This window comes from Staurois parvus, unplaced genomic scaffold (genome assembly GCF_062004578.1).
Source record: "Staurois parvus isolate SC_StPar_1 unplaced genomic scaffold, SC_StPar_1.0 ptg000746l, whole genome shotgun sequence".
In the NCBI taxonomy this organism is placed as follows: domain Eukaryota; kingdom Metazoa; phylum Chordata; class Amphibia; order Anura; family Ranidae; genus Staurois; species Staurois parvus.
Window position 1 is genome coordinate 4,814,483 of NW_028318542.1, and position 20,522 is coordinate 4,835,004.

A 20,522-nucleotide genomic window follows, 5' to 3' on the forward strand; every position below is an offset into this window, starting at 1 on the left:
GAGGATAGGGAGTGGAGATAATAGGGAACGGGGTCACATATTACTAGCAGGTATAAACCAGGTATAACTCTCAATCACACCTAAACAAGTCAGACATATAGAATGGTATAAATACAAGAATATTGGAAGGATATATTACAACATGTTTAGGAGATATGTGGGACTACTATACAGAGGGATCCGTGGAGTTGTTTATTTTATAAATTTGAATTGGTTCCATTACCATCTAGTTAGTGTGGCTAAGGGCCTGATCTCTAAATTTTGGCTTGCCCCTGATCCTCCAAGTATGAAGGATTGGGTTAATAGAGTGGAAAATATTTATAGAATGGAGGAGTTATGTCATATTGAAGGGGATAAAACAGAAAAATTCAGAAAAACATGGAGTCAGTGGCTGGCCTTTAAGACAACTAAAAGATATGTGGATCTACTTGGAATTTGAGTAAATGAGTATCGAAGGGTGCTTGTAGGAGAGCCCATAGAAAAGAGGGATAGGGTGAAGGGAATACAGATTTAGACTGATAACAATGAAGGTTAGAAACCAGGAAAGTGGTGCAGTTTTAGAGCTTTAGGGTTTGTGGGAGGGCAGGATAGGGTAAATATGAAATAAGTTATTTGGGAGGAATGGGAGAAGTTAGTTATTATATATAGGTTTTTTTCTGTTTTTTTTTCCCCAACTTGTGTGCATCTTTTTGTATTTTAAAGAGAAAGAAACCTAATAAAAGATATAATAATAATAATAATAATAATAAAAACAAAAATAAAAAAAATGGTATTGGAGACCATACATCAAACCAGGCAAGGATATAGGGGGAGACCCTAAGGTGGGTACGTTTATGGAAATGGAAGGTTCCTGTTAATGGGTGCTTTCCAGTCATCTAAGGTCAGAGGGGTCTGCAGCTTCCATTTCACTAAAATGTCCCTTCTGGCTTAGAAGGTGGAGTAAAAGGCAAACAACTGTTTACAGTGGGTTGTCTCTATGTTATCAACAATACCTAGGATAAATAATAAAGGGTCAATAGGAAGAGATATTGATGACAGACGGCCTCCCTTTGTAAACAAGGACATGACCAGGGTACATGGATGAGTGTACCAGGCTTTGCACCACATGCAACTGATATGTGAGTATTAGTGTTGGGCTTGATGTTTGAGTCAAACATACGTTTGACTCGAACACCGGCCGTTCGTGTGTTCAGCGAACAAATGAACAATAAGGTTGTTCGACAGGCTGTTCGCCCGCTGTGCCCCACTCTGATTGGCCAAAGTAATGCAGCTAACCACAGGTCAGATGCAATGCTTTGGCCAATTACAGCACATGATGATGTGACAAGGGGATGGGGTCCCAGGTTGAAGTCACGGGTTGCCACGACCCTTAGATATTTAAGAACTGTCAGGCCAATGCAGCTGTCAGACAGCTGGGGGCCAGCATCAAGAGCGGAGCCGGTGGCGGTGGGCATCGTGTTGATGTTGGATCTACTTCGGGGGACATTTTTTTATTTTTATTTTTAATAAAGGACTTGTCAAAGACTACACTTTTTTTGTGAATGGGTAGCAGTACCATGAACCGCATACTCATGCACATGGGGGGAGGGCAAGATCTGGGGGCTCCTTTGCTAAAGGGGGCTTCCAGATTTTGATTTTTTACATCACACTTTTTTTCTGTGAATGAGTAGTGGTACCATGTACCCCATACTCATTCACATGGGGAGGGGGGGGCAGAAATCTGGGGGCCCCCTTGTTAAAGGGGGATTCCAAATTCTGATAAGCCCCCCACCCGCAGACCCTCACAACCACTGGCCACGGTTGTGGGGAAGAGGTCCTTGTCCCCCCAAGCACCCCCCATGTTGAAGGCATGTGGCCTAGCTTGTCCCACCCCCCTTTCCTGACCTGACGGTCTGCATGCTCGGATAAGGGTCTGTTATGGATTTTGGGGAAACAGCACGCCATTTTTTTTAAATTTTGGCATGGGGGTTCCCCTCAAAATCTATACCAGCTCTAAAGACCTTGGTATGGGGGACCCCACGCCATTTTTTTTTGCAAAATTTTCAATTGCCGGCAATTCTTTTTACATTCAACTGTCAGTGGGGAACCCTGCTGACAGCTGAAACATTAAAGCATGTTTTTAATACTAAAATACTGCATGACTTAATAAAATAACTCATGCGGTATTGTAGTAATTTTTTTTTGGAAAAAAAGAAGAAAAAAAATCTTACTGCTTACAGATGCGGTAAGATACCGCTTAGTGAATTGTCCTGGTTTGAAGTTCACTGTCAAACTTTTGTTAGGTCCGAATGTTCAACCACAAACCAAACAAGGATGGGGGGGTCCCATCACTTTTGAGTAGTAAGAGCAAATAATCCATACCAAACTATTCCTAATTGCTCTGCTGAAAAATGACTTGCTGATTACAGAGCTCGATAGCTCCAGCTGTAATCTCATAAAGATAGTTGAATAATGTGACAGCAATGGCTCTCCCCTGTCCCTGTTCTGTATGGTTCTGTACAGGCTTCCATTTAGAGGGAGACAGTCTGAAAAGCAAACAACTACTGCTCTGCATTTTTTTAAAACCCACAACACCAGAGTCACGTGCGCACGCTGTATTAAATACTTATTTGTAAAATCTAAACTTGCTGACCCCCAACCATTCCCTTAAAAAAGTACTGTGGTGGAAACACATACTGTTATAGATTCTTCTGGTTCAGCACCATGGACAGTGAATTTTACATTACATACAATGTATTTTATGGCATTAAAATTAATTTGAGAAGTAGACGTGTGATTTGTTACATTGCGGATCAAAACTCAGACAGAATTTTCTTTCCTTATTGGATATGTGATACATCTGAATCTCCGAATGACAATAGTAACGAATTTCAATGAATCCAAAATAAATTCTAACGAAAACAAAGAATTAATTTGTGTTCATTTATTTCATTCGGATGACATGATGCAATAGTTTGGGCCTTTTGTTAATGTTTGAAGCATAATAACATAATGAAATGACATAACGAATGATCCGAATTGATTTGGATACTTTCATTTTTAATTGGATGAGAGCGACCCGGTAGTCTTTGACTTTTAGATAATCACCTGATTCTTTTTGCATTAACATTTTTCATTATAAAAAAATGCACTACATATGGAATGAAAACATACTGCAATTAATACAGTAAAGTATAAAAGTAATAAATAAGTGGGTTTTTGGTTTCAGTTTGAGCACTCGGTCTCTAAAAGGTTCGCCATCACTGCTCTATACCTTGCTTACTCCATACCCTTGAAATCTGGAGCTCAAATGGCAATCAATACATTGCTTGTGGGAAGGAGGATTCGTTGGTGTTCTTGTAGGCACATGGCTAGTGTGCCATGTAATAAGTCTGGTCCAATTAAAACTGATATTTTGGATTTACGTAAATATAAGCCAATTGGGGAAATCCCACAGCAGTTTTGAATCTGCCAGTAAGGTGTGTGTTATGGAAAGTTTCACTCTGCTAGTAGTTTTATTAATATTATATTATGGAGACTGTAGCAGCGGGACTAAGACTTTTCTTGCTCTATGGATGAAGGTTAGATCTGGGATCTCTAAAGGGGACACCTTATGACTGTAATTCTCAAAAGATATGAGAAGCTAGTGGGTTATCAGCAATTCAGCTTGTTTAGAGGTGCTGACAGGGTATATGTGAGCAGTGGTGTATTTAGCTTTTGTGCTGCCCTAGGCAACACATAAATTGTCTGCCCCTATGGACACCGACTAACACCCCCCCCCCTTTCCCCTCCTGTGGAAAGAGCCTGACATTGACCAACAAAACCTCTGCCTTCCACCTTGGAGAGCATTCCACTACCCCTCTGGTGATAGAGAAAAAGACACTCAACTTCACAGCTCCAGACATCCTGGGAATGAGAGTCAGGCTCTACATACACCATCAAGCAGCCCGCAGCCTCTGTTGGATCCCACCTAGTTCCCATGGAACGCTTGTCCCTTCTTTCATCCCTTCTTCTGGGGGAGGTGCTGCCTGCCTGAAAAATGCCACCCTAGGCAAGTGCCTTGTTTGCCTTGTGGTATATACACCCCTGCCTGTGAGCATTTCAGCCCTGTCTGCACTGGATTGGTATTTATGCAGAAAGTGCTAGTTAGATACTGCCTGGCAGGGGGGTGGGAGAATTAAATTATTTCCCATGTCTCTGTTTTTAAAGGGCAATTGCTGGGCTCTGCCCCCCTGCCTATGTATATAAAATCAGGAGGGAGCTCTGCCCAGATGAGTTCTAGCCATATGGGAAGAGAGAAGGTTGACAGCTGGGATGTAACCTGGTTCTCCAGCAACCACCCAAGGGCTCTGTTCCCCTCTGCATCCATCTACCTTCTCACCCTGACTGTCCTCACTGGAGATTGCCTGAGGAGCGTGCCGACATACCTGGGGCTGCTGAGCCTTGTGGTCCCACAACACACAGCTTACTGCATGGGAAGGAATGACACTATAGATATTAGGAAAAAAACTGCACTTTATGTTGAACTGTTATATTCCGATTCTCATCATGCTACATAATTCAAGTAAATAGTTTAAAACATTGTCATGCCTGGTCTAAAGTGACCTAAATGGATGCATGGTGGTAATGGCATATAAAAAGAACAGGGCTGCGATGCACACAAGGGATGAAGCAGTGACAAGCCATGGCTAGGGGCAACATGTACAAGAGGATGATATGGCAGCCAGACAGCAGCTGAGCAGTACCGACAGGGGTGACTGGTCTCTGGTATATTGAGGGAATCAGTTCATAGCCTTCCTCCTGAGCAGTCAGTGGCCCGGAACCCAGGACCGGACCTGTGTGATGGAGACCCTAGGGACATAGCCATATGGTGGGACCTGCTCTGTTACTGGGAGATGGGTGGTGGACTCTAGCTGGACTGGTGGAATAGGACACTGCAATGTGGCGTCTCCTTCAGAATATTGCATAATGAGCGGGTTTATGTATCATGGCACTGGGAGGTGCCATTACACAGAAAGAAAGAGAGTGAAAGTCGACCCCGCCTACAAGCTAACGTAAAAGAACCTTTTGTGAAATTTTTTGTTCTTTATTTAGCAGTGATAAGCATGCTACTCCATGAGGAGTCCACCCAGCAGACTATGGGTAGGCAAACTGCAGCCCTCCAGCTGTTGCAGAACTCCCATCATGCCTTTGCCTCTAGGAGTCATGCTTGTGGCTGTCAGTCTTGCAATGCCTCATTGGACTTGTAGTTCCACAACAGCTGGAGGGTCAAAGCTTGGCTACCCATGCAGTAGACTAAAATCCAATCATCCCTATTGTGGCTATTAAAACATTTCTGTTCATAGCTGCCTTCAGACCCAAATAAAGTGATCACACTGAAATCAATTTGATTCAATCCAAAAGAATGAAACATTATCTCACCATGTTTACCAATGAAGTTCAAGAACACAGGAAGGTCTCCTCTATCTCCAAATGCTTCAAATTGGTCAACCAAGGCCTCCTTAACAGCATTGTATCCACATACGACAATTCCGGGTTTAGGCCCCAGGTACAGAGTGTAGACTGGTCCATACTTGTCTTTTAGCTGTAGAAAATTTAACGGAGACAAATGTTTACCTAAACCATGGACCAGGAACAGGTCGTGAGATCCTATTTCCCCTTCATCATAAATTTTCACGTATATTACCTAGAACTGCTAACATAGCTCCTTGGTCAGTATTGCCAGTCACTATGAACATTAGTCAGTCTTATGTAATATTATCAATCTATCTATAGGTTTGCTTATCATTTATTTCTTTTTTTAAAGTTCAGTGCTAAAAGAATAACATTTCTTTCTATCCAGTGGCTGATTTTCCCGTCTGAGGAGGGCTGCACCCCTGAAGCATTTCCTTTGGTTGTCGCTGTCCTGGTACCCTTGGCTTCCCTTTTGGCTGTGCATATCCTTGTGCATTATCCAAGGTTTATTGTAGGAATGAAATAATAAAAACATATTCACAGACGAAGCATGTATCTAAAAAGCATAGAAAAATTACAATGGCTACAACGACGGGCAAGGTGTTCTCACTGTCAGTGCGGTCAAATGTCTGACGCGTTTCGGGGACGAATCCCTTTCCTCAGAGCTGATGACCAACCTCTGATGCTGATGTATGATGTATGGACAAAAAGAGCCTCGCTGTTGATACCTCTATCTACCTGTATCAACAGCGAGGCTCTTTCTGTCCATACATGCTAATATCTACCTCTGTGACTCACCTATACAATCATTAACACAGCATGTTTTGGGACATTGCCCAGCTGTGAAAAAAAATTATTTGCATCACGCATCAGCTTTGTCCACAACTTGACTTACTTTTTCCAAGACCATGCCAAGAGAATTTATAAAAGAGAAGATCTTACCTGTAACAAGGTGACTTGGTGTGAACGTAATGGATATTATAATTCTATAGCTGAATATGGAACCAGACACCACAGTGCTTCTGTGTATAGAAGAGTACTGTATATAGACCAGCCTTTCTCCTCCTACTTTATGTTGTAGGGAGTTCTCTTAACCCCTGCCAGACCTGATCCTTCATATGATCCTTCATATACTAACTTTAGCCGCTTAAGGATTACATGAAGATAAGAAAAATGTGTGGCAAAAGAATAAGAAAAAAGTAGAAATGTTGCTGTGTAAGCCATAAAGATAGCCTAATGAAGTCTATCTATAGGGTTCAAACCAATATCAGTGACCACTTCAATCAGTCAAAACAAATATTTAAAATACTAAAAAGTTTAAATAAAGTGAACTTTTCAGTAACATACTAACTATAGGAATGCATTTCTGACATGTCACAATATACTAAAAAATTAAATTGGTCGTATGCCGCTTCTTCAGGCTATTTCTGTGGTACACATTGAGTCTTTGACTTCAGTAGTTCTGCTATCTTTGGACCACCTTTACTGGGATCACTACTCATTTATTGCATATGGTTGTGTAACATTAGCAGCCAACACAGCTGCTAGGGGGCTTGGGTAGAGAGGGGATCCCATTAAGGAGGCTGTGAAGTTTCCAGTGTAGAAGGGCTGAAGTGGTTAGTCACCTGTTGGCAGCCCCAATTCGCCAGCAGCTCCTGCCATGCTTGCCAAGGGCACCTCTCCTCTTCTTCAGATAGGGTGCACACACACCAAGTAAGGGAGAAAATCCACTATGGTGTACCCACCGTTTATTTGCCCAAAGCCCACCTTCTCTATAAAGGAATGTCCACACAAGTAGCTCTTTAACAATTTTACTGAGAACCAACATGCCACAAACTTGACCCAAAAGCATTTTCATTTTCATATCCCTCTTTACTAGCACAAAATATATTAATGATGCAGAATGTGAACTCAGAAATTCCAGCTGTCTTCCCGTATTCTTCATCATGAGTCCTTTTACAGTGGGTCCTCATCTAGAATTTCTCTCTGGGTTTAGGCCTACAAACCTACGATAGCCTAAAATGGGATAATCTGTTCCCATACTCCTTCTGCCCAGGACTGCATCCACACAAAATTATAAAGGGGCAAAGACTCTACCCACAACTACACCCAGGAGAGGGGGTCTCTCTAAAAGGGGTACTAATACACAACGAGACCTCTTTGTGCAGTAAGAAGCATTTACAACAGAGGACAGAGGCCCCCTCAATAGTTTGCTATGGGGACCCATGACTCTTAGTTTTGCCCCTGATTGCCCAGGTCTGTGGTACATTTAGGTACTCTGAAAGCATATTATATGTTTCAGTTGTGTGATTTGCAATTGTGATAATGCAATAGAGACTAAATAAAAATTTCCCTACCACCACTCGGCTTTAGTAAGAGGGCTGCTAATAACACACCTCACCCCATGTGGATTACATCTCTAATTATCACTGCAATCAGTGCTCTCTTTCTCCATCACTGAAACTTCAAGGGTTAATATTTTTAGATCTCAAACCACACATTCTCTCAATTGACCAGTAACATAATCTGACATACACACAATCATGGCCAAAAATATTGGCACCCCTGCATTTCTGTCAGATAATGCACCACTTCAGAAAGTAAATTGTTGCAATTACAAATGTTTAGGCATTCTCATGTTTATTTTTTTGTTTGTATTGGTATGACACAAAAAAGTGGAGAAAAAGCCAAATTTTACACATTCCATGCAAAACCCCCAAAAATGGACTGTACAAAATTAGTGGCACACGTTGCACACCCCTTGGAAAAAAATAACTGAAATCAATCCCTTTCACTAACCATCGATGAGTTTCTTCTACCTCTCCACTGGAATTTTGGATCACTCTTCTTTCGCCAACTGCTCCAGTTCTCTCAGATTGGAAGGGTTCCTTTACCCAACTGCTGTTTTATGATCTCTCCACAGGTGCTCTATGAGATTGAAATCTGTACTCATTGCTGGCTAGTTCTGTACTCTCCGGCGCTTTGTCTGTGTTAAATCTAAATTATGATTCGGCACTTATATTGATGGCAAGCTTGCAAAATATTTGGTTTTTATGATTAGTCATAATTAATATTAATATGTGTGAAAGGTCTTTTGACAAATGGCAGTATTACTATTCTTCAATTAAACTGAGACTGAAAAAGATATGAATAAGTTAGCTGAGACAGCTAACCAGTTGAAAGTTGAGTATACTATATTTAGGCATAGGAGTATCTGTTAGTTATGTCAAGGTTATTAGAAGTGACTTACTATTACATTATGTATTTTAATAGTATCTGTGTGTATTTAGTATACGTCTCTAACATTGATACATATATAGTTTAGTGATTATACATTGATATGTTCTTAAGATATACTATTCTTTAAATATAGCTGAGGGTTCATCAGCATACATATGTTCCTGTCCATCAAACATCATATGTATAGTATCCCCTCCCTTTTATGAAATGGCTTTGCTAAGCAGTAATAATTTCCATAGAAGGTATTAAGATCACTAACTATGACGTCCTTTTGCCTCATAAAAGACCATCAGATAACGGACAAGGAGACTCTCTCTCACACACACACTTACACGCTACATGACTCTTGCATACACACGTTTGAGAAGCTGCAACAGCTGCTAGATCATCATTTCCATCTACTTCCGGCTTCGTTACAAAGTCTAGAAGGACAGCATTTAGGACAAGGACATGAAGGACAGAACAGCCATGTCAGATAATGGTGACTCTTTCTTTAAACGTTTGCTTGTCATTTTTACAGTAGTTTTATCTACATGGAACTGTTCATAATACGCTTTACATTGTTATTTGACACCATTGTGTGATAGAATAAAATCACACTTCATTTTTTATTTCAATGGCTCTTTCATTCATAATCGCCTCAAGACACTAGAAGAAGTATTATATGTGTCTAAAAATCCAACAGTCTGAAACCATTTTTAGGGGCTTTTTGACGTGTGCTTTGGGTCATTGTCCCACATAGACCCATGACCTCTGACGGAGACCCAACTTTCTGATACTGGGCCCTACATTGCATCCCAGAATTCTTTGATAGTCTTCAGATTTCATAATGCCATGCACACGGTCAAGACATCCAGTGCCTGAAGCAGCAAAGCAATCCCAAAATATCAGTGAACCTCCGCCATGTTTGACTGTATGGATTGTATTATTTTCTTTAAAGGCCTCATTTCTTTTTCTGAAAACAGTAGAATGATGGGCTTTACCAAAAAGCTGTAATTTTGTTTTGTCTGTCCACAGCAGATTCCCTCAAAGTGATTTTGGCTTCCTCAAGTAAGTTTTGGCAAACTCCAATCTGGCTTTTTGTTATGTTTCTATGCCAGCAGTGGGGTCCTCCTACCATAGCATCCCTTTTCATTCAGATGGTGACGTAAGATGAGAGCTGAGACAGTTGTACCCTGTGTCTAAAGGTCAGCCTGAATTTATCTGGAAGTTGATTGAAGTTCTTTATCCACCATTCGAGCAATCCTTCATTGTAGTCGTTGATCATTTTTTTTCTTTACTCCATGTCCAGGGAGATTAGCTACAGTAATAAAAACATATAATAGAGGAGGTTTTATGTGTGAGGCAATTAAACTTCTCCATATTTGTTAAAAATACATATTTTTATTGGAATACATATTTTATTGCCTTATTTACTTGTACAGTACATGCATTTTTATTGTTTTCACTTTTATATATATATATGTATGTATGTTTGATGTGCACTTTTATGGTTTTATTTGATCTGTACTACAGTAAGTTAATATGTTGCAAGTCAGGTATGGGTTTATTTAATAACCAGTCATAAGGACGTTCCTGATGCTTGCTCCTGCTTATTAATGAAGAACCAGGGGCGGACTGACCATTTGGAAACTCGGGCACTGCTCGATGGCCCGGGGTCAGTAGGGGGCCCCATGAGATGCCCCTGGTACCTTTTTCATAGGCTTTTTTGAGTTTGGGCAAGGACACAGGGGCCCTATGATTCCCTATTGCCCGGGGGCCCCATGAGTTGTCAGTCCACCCCTTTGAAGAACGTTCTACCTTTGAAAGATGTATGGGTAAAGGAGAACAGAGCACTGTAGTGGTGTTTGAATCAGTTACTTGAAGAACTTGACAAAGGGGACAAGATCCCTGAAATGCACAGCAGTCCGCCCACTCTGATGACTTTGTGTTGCTTGTTAGAGGTGCATTAGTGCTGGCTGTAGACTCTGGTGCCTTCTCTCCAGATTTTGCAGGTCTGGCTTCACTGTACAGAGCAGCCCATCTGCCATCCTTTCCATCATTTGTACAATGTACCTTATCTGTGGATGATTAAAAAAGGATCCTTTAATCATATGAGAACACTGAATACAGTTCAAACAAGGAAAGGAACCTTGTGAGATCCAAGAAATGTCTCTACAGATATAGAGATTAGTGCAAGATCCAATCGCACAACATAGTTTTACCTCTTCTATGAGATGGAAGGAGAAAATATGAAAATTTTGCAACTCTCAGATAATTATTATGTAATATTGTCTGTTGTTTTTAATAATAACATAAATGTTCCTTGAAAAAGGATGAAATTGTGCAAAAAATGCCATTCTCTAATTTTTAATCCCATTAACCCTCCTGTTTGTCTTCTGTATCTGTGCTCATTCCCTTTTAAGTACACTAAGTGGTTATCCCCTCACATTCTATTTGCTCTCCATTTCATCTAGCTTTTCATCCAGTAAACCCTAATAACAACCCTCTTAACCTGCAACCTGAGCCACCTGCTCAGAGGAAAAAGGGCACCTTTCCTACAGCTGGAATTTAAAGCTACACCACAGGGACTGGTGAGAGGGTGCACTGCCCAATACTTTCACACTGACAGCAGAATCTGAGTCACTGAAAGCAGGACACTTAGTACACAGCACCAACATTGTATAATGGTTCGCCAAGACTGTCATTAAGTGCACCAACGCTGCTTTTGGGCCCCAACATTATCCTGCAGAAAAAACAGTGTAAAGGACTACCCCTATAAAGCCATTCTACAAGCTCCCTCTCCATCTATTACTCACATAAAGGGTACCTTGGTCCAGTTAGCCTATGCCTTACCTAATCACCCTAAATGCACATTGGCAGTATAGTCTCCTGAATGCAGTAACTTTACCCACATTACTGTCCATTGCTGCACTTACAGTGATCTTGCTACTGTTTATACTGATGCTGGTGCATAGTGTTGTCCTATACCCACTACTGACCATACCATTTGTTGAGTTGTACTGTTGCCATTGTTAATCTTCTTTCATGCCTTTATTGTGACCAATAATAGTGTGTGACTATATATTAAGACTTGATTTTACTCATTTGTTTTGCGTCTGTTTCCTTACAGCATCATTATTGTGTCCCTGGCATTGCCTTCAGTGATTTCTATGATAATGCAAGCTTTGTTCACTTAACCTAGTGTGTTACAAAGGCTGAAGTCATTCAGGAGGCTGAGGCAAAGAAAAGAGGACCCATCCTATCCAGCGACTCCTGCAGGGGTAGACCTACTTTTATTACAAATTACAGATTATCCCACAAGGTTTGCAAGTATGGATTATACCGGCTCTATTTGCACAACTTTAAGAAAATGTTGCTCAAACATTTCATATTTCTATTTGCCTGCTGTTCCATCTACTTGTATGAATCCTGTATGTATCCTGCTCTCTTTGTATTGCTTCCTTTGTGTGAAATCCCAGGTGTTTGTGCCAGTTCCTCTGCTTTCCTATTTAAACTGGCCACACTAGGCATGAGAGCAAAGCGTGGCAATTTTTCTGGCTGTGCTGGTAACTCAGCCTACTCTTCTCCAATGAGTAGACCTGTGCTGACACCACCCTGCGCAGCCATTCACTGGGAAGACCAGTGTTCTGCCTTTTCTTCTCCCTCAGCTCCTTAAGCTTCTTATGCAGCTGAGAGCAGAGGGTATGTGATCTTTTATAAAAAAGGAGAAAAAAAGGTATTTATAATGTTTTTTATATGTATACACAAATGTTTTGCCTTTCATTTCTTTTTTGAACTAAATGGGTTATTTTACAAGGTGAGAGTCCACATACACTTCAAAGTTTCTACAAATCATTAACATACAGTATGTTCTTTTGATTTAAATACCCTGACTGTGGAACGTGTGCAGAGACAGAAATTGGAATTACAACAAATTGTAAAGCAATTAGAAATGGGAAATATATATAAGAAGCTTCAACCCTATTCATAAATACATTTTCACAAGGGGGGAAGGGGGGGGGGGTAACGTGAGCCCATAGATGGAACTCATAGCTGTAAAAAAATTATTTGTCAAAACCAACTTCAAAAGATCCACAAGGAACTCAATCTCAGTAAAGCTGTAAAATTTAGATGTCTCCAATAATCTCTGCAATAATACCCAAATCATATCTCAAGTGATTAGCATGCAATTGCAGTTTCCTACAAAATCATTAAAGTGTTACTAAACCCAGGACCCTGAATTCATTATATCTGCTCTCCCCGGACCCTGAATTCATTATATCTGCTCTCCCCGGACCCTGCATTCACTATATCTGGTCTCCCCGGACCCTGCATTCACTATATCTGGTCTCCCCGGACCCTACATTCCGTATATCTGGTCTCCCCGGACCCTGCATTCACTATATCTGGTCTCCACGGACCCTGCATTCACTATATCTGGTCTCCCCGGACCCTACATTCCGTATATCTGGTCTCCCCGGACCCTACATTCACTATATCTGGTCTCCCCGGACCCTGCATTCACTATATCTGGTCTCCCCAGACCCTGCATTCACTATATCTGATCTCCCAGGACCCTGCATTCACTATATCTGGTCTCCCCAGACCCTGCATTCACTATATCTGGTCTCCCAGGACCCTGCATTCACTATATCTGGTCTCCCACAGTACACACAACATGGAAATGCAATTATTTTAGTAAATATAAACTGCTGAATACCTTTTGTCATCAGTTAAAGCAGTCTTATGACTTCTATCATTGTCCAGCAGAGCACTGGTTAAAACTTGTAGGAGGAGTTTTCAGTCTGCTCTAGAAGGATGCAAAACCCCTGACCCCTGTCTGGACAGTGCTGATTTGCCCTGTGCTGATCCCAAGAAAAAAAAAAACACCTCTCTAGCAATACACACTAAACTGAGCATGTGCAGAAGGGCTACAGGTTCAGTCTGTCTTATCAGCATGGACATTTGAACAGGAGGAGGGGCAGAGAAGAAAGGATCAAATGGCCTTTTTACACAATGCAGAGGATTAACCCCTTAGGTTCCACAGTGAGTATAACAAGCATGCTTTACTGCATATACAGACTGATTTTACTGTTGTGGGTTTAGTAACACTTTAATGCATTGTAAAAAATCAATAATATCCCATATATAAGATTTTGTATTAAAGAAGAACAACACTATCCTAATATTTTGCAGCAGGAGCACATACTGATTCCATGGCAACCACTATAGGTCTCCCAGGTGGATTCAAAGGATCTTTGTGTATCTTTGGAAAGATGGGAAAAAAAAGATACTTCGGAATCAAATGCATCTTAGATCATTATCAGTAATATCCTGATTCTAAAGCCGGCTATTGACGATTCCAATCTTGGCCGGTTCAGCAGGGACCGGTTGGGAATCGAACCATCTATGGGCAGGCTTATTGTACACAATTCGATTGTTGTATGACCTGGGTACAACCATCCTGTAGGATGTTTCATGCAATTATTACCAGTGGCTATAACCGCTAGTAATAATTACTGTGTTTTCTTGGCAGGGAGACCACCCCCTCCCATGCCTCCCCACCAGGAGAACACCATGGCTCTGCTAGAGGCATTCCTCCATCAACACTGACTGTGTTGATGGAAGAATCCAGCAATTTTCTTTGTTGCAGGAAAGTAATTCACATCATCACTGGCAGACTTAAGCCCTAATAGGATTAGTTTCTACAGGGGAATACACAGAAGAATTAGACATTTGTCACATAATTTCCTTCTAAAAATCAGACAAATATATCACAACTATTGAACTTCCCTTATCTGTTGGTTTGATTACAACAATATTTTGCTGAACAGAAGAAGTATAAAGTCTGCATTTTTTCTCTAGAAAAATTTCTTGGTATACTTTCAGTCTTAGAATGGCCATACATGGTTTGAAGTTTGGTCAATTCAGCAGAGACTGGTCAAATTTTAATCCAAGTATGGGCAGGCTGCTTGTAAAGCATTCATTCTACAGTCGATCCCCTCCGTCGGAACACAATAGCACAGCGGGAATGATTTCCACCTCCACATCCAGTGTGTCGATGGGGGAATCGAGTCATTGGTTTTTTCTTTCAACCCGCTGGTAGAGCAAAAAAAAAAGATTATGTATGACCAGCTTTAGCCCTGATCAGGGGCGGACTGACAACTCATGGGGCCCCCGGGCAATAGGGGATCATGGGGCCCCTGTGTCCTCGTCCACACTTAAACCAAACCCAAAAAAGCCTATGAAAGGTACCAACGGCATCTTATTGGGCCCCCTATTGACCCTGGGCCCTCGGGCAGTCCCCGAGTTCCCAAATGATCAGTCTGCCCCTGGTCCTGACTGCCAAAAACAGGGAAACAATGTCTGTGGTACCACATTGTTTTCTGTTGTAAACCTAATCTATGGAAAAGGAAGATCCAGAAGCCACTGATGTTAGTGGATGCCCCATAAATAGTGCTTTAAGATGTAACTATCTAAAAAGTCTGTTTAAAATTTTTTTTTCATTACAAACCTATCCATCCTTGTCTTGGGGTAAAAACCTAATCCTTTACTTAAGACTGAAAACTCAGTTGTAGATGAAATATTGTGTTCAATATTCTGGTGTGTTATTTTAGTTGTTTTTTCCCCTGAGCTACTTCTGTATCTCTGATGCTGGCGACCTTCCCTCCGTTGCCTATCATTGGAGACCCCGGTAAAAAAGAGGAAGATTACGTAGATGAATCCATTAATGATGAATTAAAAGAGGCTTATGTAAAAAGGGGTTGTAGATGTGTCAGTCATATCTCACCTGGCAGCAGTCAACTGACTCCTCCGATGCTGGAAAGTTGTGTTCAACCATTCATAAACCCTATTAGTTTTATAATCTTCTTTGTTCCTCTCCAACTTCATCCATTTCCTACTCTCAATATTCTTTCTATACACCTGCAGCTTCTCTTGTATCCGTGTCTTAACATGATCACATTTGTCCTGAGTAGTCAATGTAATCATTTCTAATTGATTTATAGCCTGTTGTAATTGAAATATTTCTTTCTCTGCACATGTTCCACAGTAAGGGTCATTAAGTCAAAAGAACATTTATTAATTATTTGTAGAAACTTTGACTTAAAGTGCAAACAGAGTCGCTGTAATCTGGAAAACAGTCCCGACAGGGCAACCTACTAACCCTCCCACCACCAGAGTCAGTGATTTCTACTGCAGTGTTTTCAAAGTAGCAGACAACTTCAAGTTCAAGGCAAACCTCATTTCCCAGTAGTGTTTTATGAGAAAGCGGTCACTGACATTTACAGAGGTGTAGTAAATACTTCAGAAAGTTGATGATACAACCGCAATGCCAAAAAAGTTGGGACGCTGTGTAAAATCTACATAAAAGCAGAATGCAGTGATTTGCAAATCTCATAAACTCATATTTTATTCACAATAGAAAATAGAAAACATATCAAATGTTTAAACTGAGAAAATGTACCATGTAAAGAAAAAAAATGGTAATTTTGAAATGGATGGCAGCATTGGCCATGTTTTTTTTTTATAATGCTTTATTTAGACATTGAGCATTTACAAAAGAAGTGCCATCATTTCAATATACAATAAATGTGAGCAAAACTCCACAAGAAACCAACAATAACACATAGGGTCACAACATGTCAATACGTTTCCAGTATCCAATAACATTATACTAGATACATGAGGGTATATTTACTAAAGCTGGTTCAGTCAGAATCTTTGTGTACTTCTGCAAAGAAACCAATCAGCTTCCAGGTTTCATTGCTGAAGGTTAATTGAACAAGCTGAGGTTAAAAGCTGATTGGCTACCATGCACAGCTGCACCAGACTCTGACCGAACCAGCTTTAGTAAATAAACCCCTTGATGTTTTCTTCAGAGACTGGTAAAATACCATATATACTGGAAATGAGAGGTAATGATCCTAAAATATACAATGCCTGAGTCAAAACATTTTACTGTAAAAAACAACCTCACTCCCTTAAACCATAGGAACGGGAAAATATTGTGAAAAATTACACTCAGGGATTAAAAAATAAAGTGGGGGGGGGGGGCACTCAGCAGATCCCAGATGAGGACTTCAACAAAAAAAAGGGGTGCGTGTGGAGGGGGAAGTGAAGGGGGGGGTACTGGACGGAGCAGGAATGTGAAGACGGGCCAGAAGCGTACTGGGTGGTGGAGGGGTGGGACAGTCTTCTACTCCATCTACTAGGGACAGGGCCTTGTTTTCCACGGTGCAGCATCCTCTTTTTTTTTCAACACTCTGTAAATGTTTGGGAACCGAGGAGACCAGTTGATGGAGTTTTGAGAGAGGAATGTTCTTGCCTGACATAGGATTTTTCTATGTCATATTTTACTATTCAAGATGCCCCAAAATTTTTCATTTACTGAATGGTCTGGACTACAGGCAGGCCAATTAAGCATGACGCTTCTACTATAAAGCCATGCTGTTGTCATAGATGCAGTATATGATTTAGCATTGTCCTATTGAAATATGCTAGGCCTTCCCTGAAAAAGACATTATCCGGATGGGAGCATACGCTGCTCTAAAACCTGGATATATCTTTCAGCATTGATGGTGCATTTCTGTCAGGGCAGGGGACAGGGAACGGACAGGCAGGCCTAACAATGTAACGCACTGGCTGACAACAACCACCACCCACAGACCGAAGTCCCTCAGGGCGCGGAGTCTAAGTCCCAGGCTGCCCTTCACCAGGGCCCCTGATGGTGGGGATGGACTTGACGCAGCCAGGAACCAGGTCGCGGCCCCCGAGACACCCCAGCTGCGGTAATAGCCGCCGCCAATGGTGTGTAGCAGGTGGAAGAGACAAAAGAGTAGTCAGACAGGCCGGGTCAACAACAATAGGACAAAACAGTACAGGACAGCAGACGAGAATCACAGGTCACGAGCCGGGTTCAGCAACGGAGAGTCAGATCGAAGGAGAATACAAAGAATAGTCGAGTACAAGCCGAATCAGATACCAGGAGAGTCACGAGAGTCAGAACAGAGTAATAGCAACACAAAGACACAAGACACAAGTGCAAAGAGCATGTGTGGACCACAGGCTTATATGTCATCAGCCACACCCCTCTGGGGGATGGACCTCAGAGACCTGAAGGCATAAAAGGATTCCCACCATGCACAGCAGAATCCAAGATGGACGCCAGCACATGGAGTAACATAACCTCAGGGAAAAGGTAGGACCTTGACAATTTCCAGATGTGCAAGCTGGCCATTCCAGATGTACTAATGCACCCCCATAACATCAGAGATGCAGGCTTTTGAACTGAGCTCTGATAATTAGCCCTCTCCTCTTTAGTCTGGGACCCACTGTGCCTATAGTTACCAAATGTCAAATTTTGATTTTGATTCATCTGAGCGCAGAACAATTTTCCACTTTACAGGAGACCATTTTAAATGAGCTTTGGCCCAGAGAAGATGGCAGTGTTTCTAAATCATGTTCAGCTATGGCTTTATTTTATTTGTTCTGTTATTTTTAGAGGTATTCTTGAGCCCATGCAGTGATGTTCATCACAGAATCATGCTTGTTTTTAATGCATTACCTTCTGAGGGCCTGAAGATAACAGGCATTCAATATTGCGTTTCGACCATGTTCCTTGTGCACAGAGATTTCTTCAGATTCTCTGAATCTACTGATGATTATGTGTACTGTAGATGATATATTTCAAGTCTTTGCAATTTTATGTTGAGGAACATTAGTCTGAAATTCTTCAACAATTTTTAGACATAGATTTTCACAGATTGGTGAACCTCTGCCCATCTTTACGTCTGAGACACTGATTCTCTAAGATGCTATTTTTATACCGAACAGTGTTACTGACCTAATGCCAATGAACCTAATCAGTTGCAAAATGTTCTTCCAGCTCTTCCTTGTTAGTACCCCTTACTTTGGCAGCTTTTTGTTGCACTGTCTGAACTTTTTTTGAGCCGCGTTGCTGCCATCAATTGTAAAATGACCTTTTGTAGCCTCCCTGGCAGTATTCCCGAGTGTAGCTTGGGGTAAAGTTTCAGCACCACAAGCGGTAACCCCGAGCTACACTCGGCTTACCATGCGTCGTTGCTCCGGGATCCCTCAATCACTTACCTTGTCCTGTGCTCCCGCGATGTCGCTCCTGCAGTGTCCCCTGTAATGTCCTCCAGCAGATGCCGGCATCTGTCTTCTGGGTTCCGTCCCCTGCGAGCGTTGGGAAGTACGAGGGACGGAACGGCGGGAAATTGTGACATTCACTAAATACACTAAAATCACATAGTAAAACATTACTGTATCAAACCATTTCACATACATTTTGTCCCGAGTGCTTTGTCCTGTGCCCTGCCTGCATTTTTACTGTTCTTTCTGCCTGGAAACTGAGAAAAGTCCATGGCTCCTAAAAAGCGTCCCTTTAGGTCAAAATTGTTTTTAGACCAGCTAGAGAACAGCGATAGTAAATCAGAACCACTTGCAGAATTGAGTGATAATGATTCATGGGGGAAATTCCTCATCAGACACTGAAAACGATTTTGCGAATGAGCTCAGTGATGTGCGAACTTGGCGCTATATTTCAAATTTCAGTGTTTTTGGTTTGATTATATTATTGAATTAAATGTATTATTATTATTATATTATTATTTTTTATGATTATTTATTACATTATAATTTATGATTTTGTGTTACAAGTTTTATCATACCCAGGATGTTTACTAGACTCTTGTTCGGACAGATTTCAGTGAGTTATTCCTAAAAATTACAGGCCTACAATAAAAAAAAACATTTCCATACAAAAAAATGTACCGCTTTGAGCACAGAAATATGGACATAATCAGACCGCTAGGGAGGTTAAAGGCAGAAAGACCCACAAAGAACAACTGAAGACAGCTGCAGTTAGAGCCTAGCAAAGCATCAGAAAGGAGGAAACCCAGTCTTTGGTAATGTCCATGGGTTCCAGACTTCAGGCAGTCATTGCCAGTAAAGGATTCTCAACAAAATATTAAAAATGAACATTTTATTTCCGATTATATTCATTTGTCCAATTACATTTGAGCCCCTGGAGGGACTGTGTAACAAAAATGGTTGCAGTTCCTGAAATTTGTACTTGATATTTGTGTTCAAGACCTTGCATTAAAGATGAAAGTCTGCACTTCAGATTCATTTGGATTGTTTCTTTTTAATTTATTCTGGTGGCATACAGAGCCAAAGGTATGAAAATTGTGCCTGTGTCCAAATATATATGGACGTAACTGTAGTTTCATGCAGGGGTATTCCTAGGGTTGGTGTCACCCAGTGGAGTAACACTTAGTGTCACCCCTCCGACGATCCCCGCAGGATGGATGGGATCTGCAGATTGAGCATAATGGATCAGAGTCCGATCCATTATGCTCCCCAATCTGCAGATCCCATCCATCGTGCGGGGATCGTCGGCTTGCAACCTATACGGGGTTAACTGATCTCTCCACGAGCTCCACAAAAAGATGAGTTTCAAAGCAAGCCGACAATCCGCACAAGATGGATCGGATCTGCGGATTGGGGAGCATAATGGATCGGACTCTGATACATTATGCTCAATCCGCAGATCTGATCCATCCTGCGGGGATTGTCGGCTTGCTTTAAAACGTACCTTTTTGTGAAGCGGGTCCGGTGTCACCCCGTGCGATAGGTGTCACCCGGTGCGGCGCGCACCCCCCGCACCTGCCTAGGGACACCACTGGTTCCGTTGAAAAGCACCCACACAGCTTGCAATGATAGGCTCATGAAGATGAAGTGTCTGGTCTAAATAGATCTGATCCATCCTGCAGGGATCAGCAGCTTGCTTTAAAACTTACCTTTTCGTGAAGCGGGTCCGGTATCACCCCATGTGATAGGTGTCA

At 41.5% G+C, this 20,522-nt stretch overlaps 1 long non-coding RNA gene and 1 pseudogene across 1 annotated transcript; both read right to left on the reverse strand.

The window, feature by feature from the left end:
- LOC149445139 (cytochrome P450 2F3-like) overlaps nt 1–7,406 on the reverse strand; it is a 47,948-nt pseudogene extending 40,542 nt beyond the window's left edge.
- Nucleotides 7,407–9,144: 1,738 nt separating this feature from the next.
- Nucleotides 9,145–10,730, reverse strand: LOC149445140 (uncharacterized). The gene is made up of 2 exons (XR_016306467.1): nt 10,474–10,730; nt 9,145–9,973 (listed from the first exon to the last, which is right to left on the reverse strand). It is a non-coding gene; the product is annotated as an uncharacterized LOC149445140 (long non-coding RNA).
- Nucleotides 10,731–20,522: the final 9,792 nt, after the last annotated feature.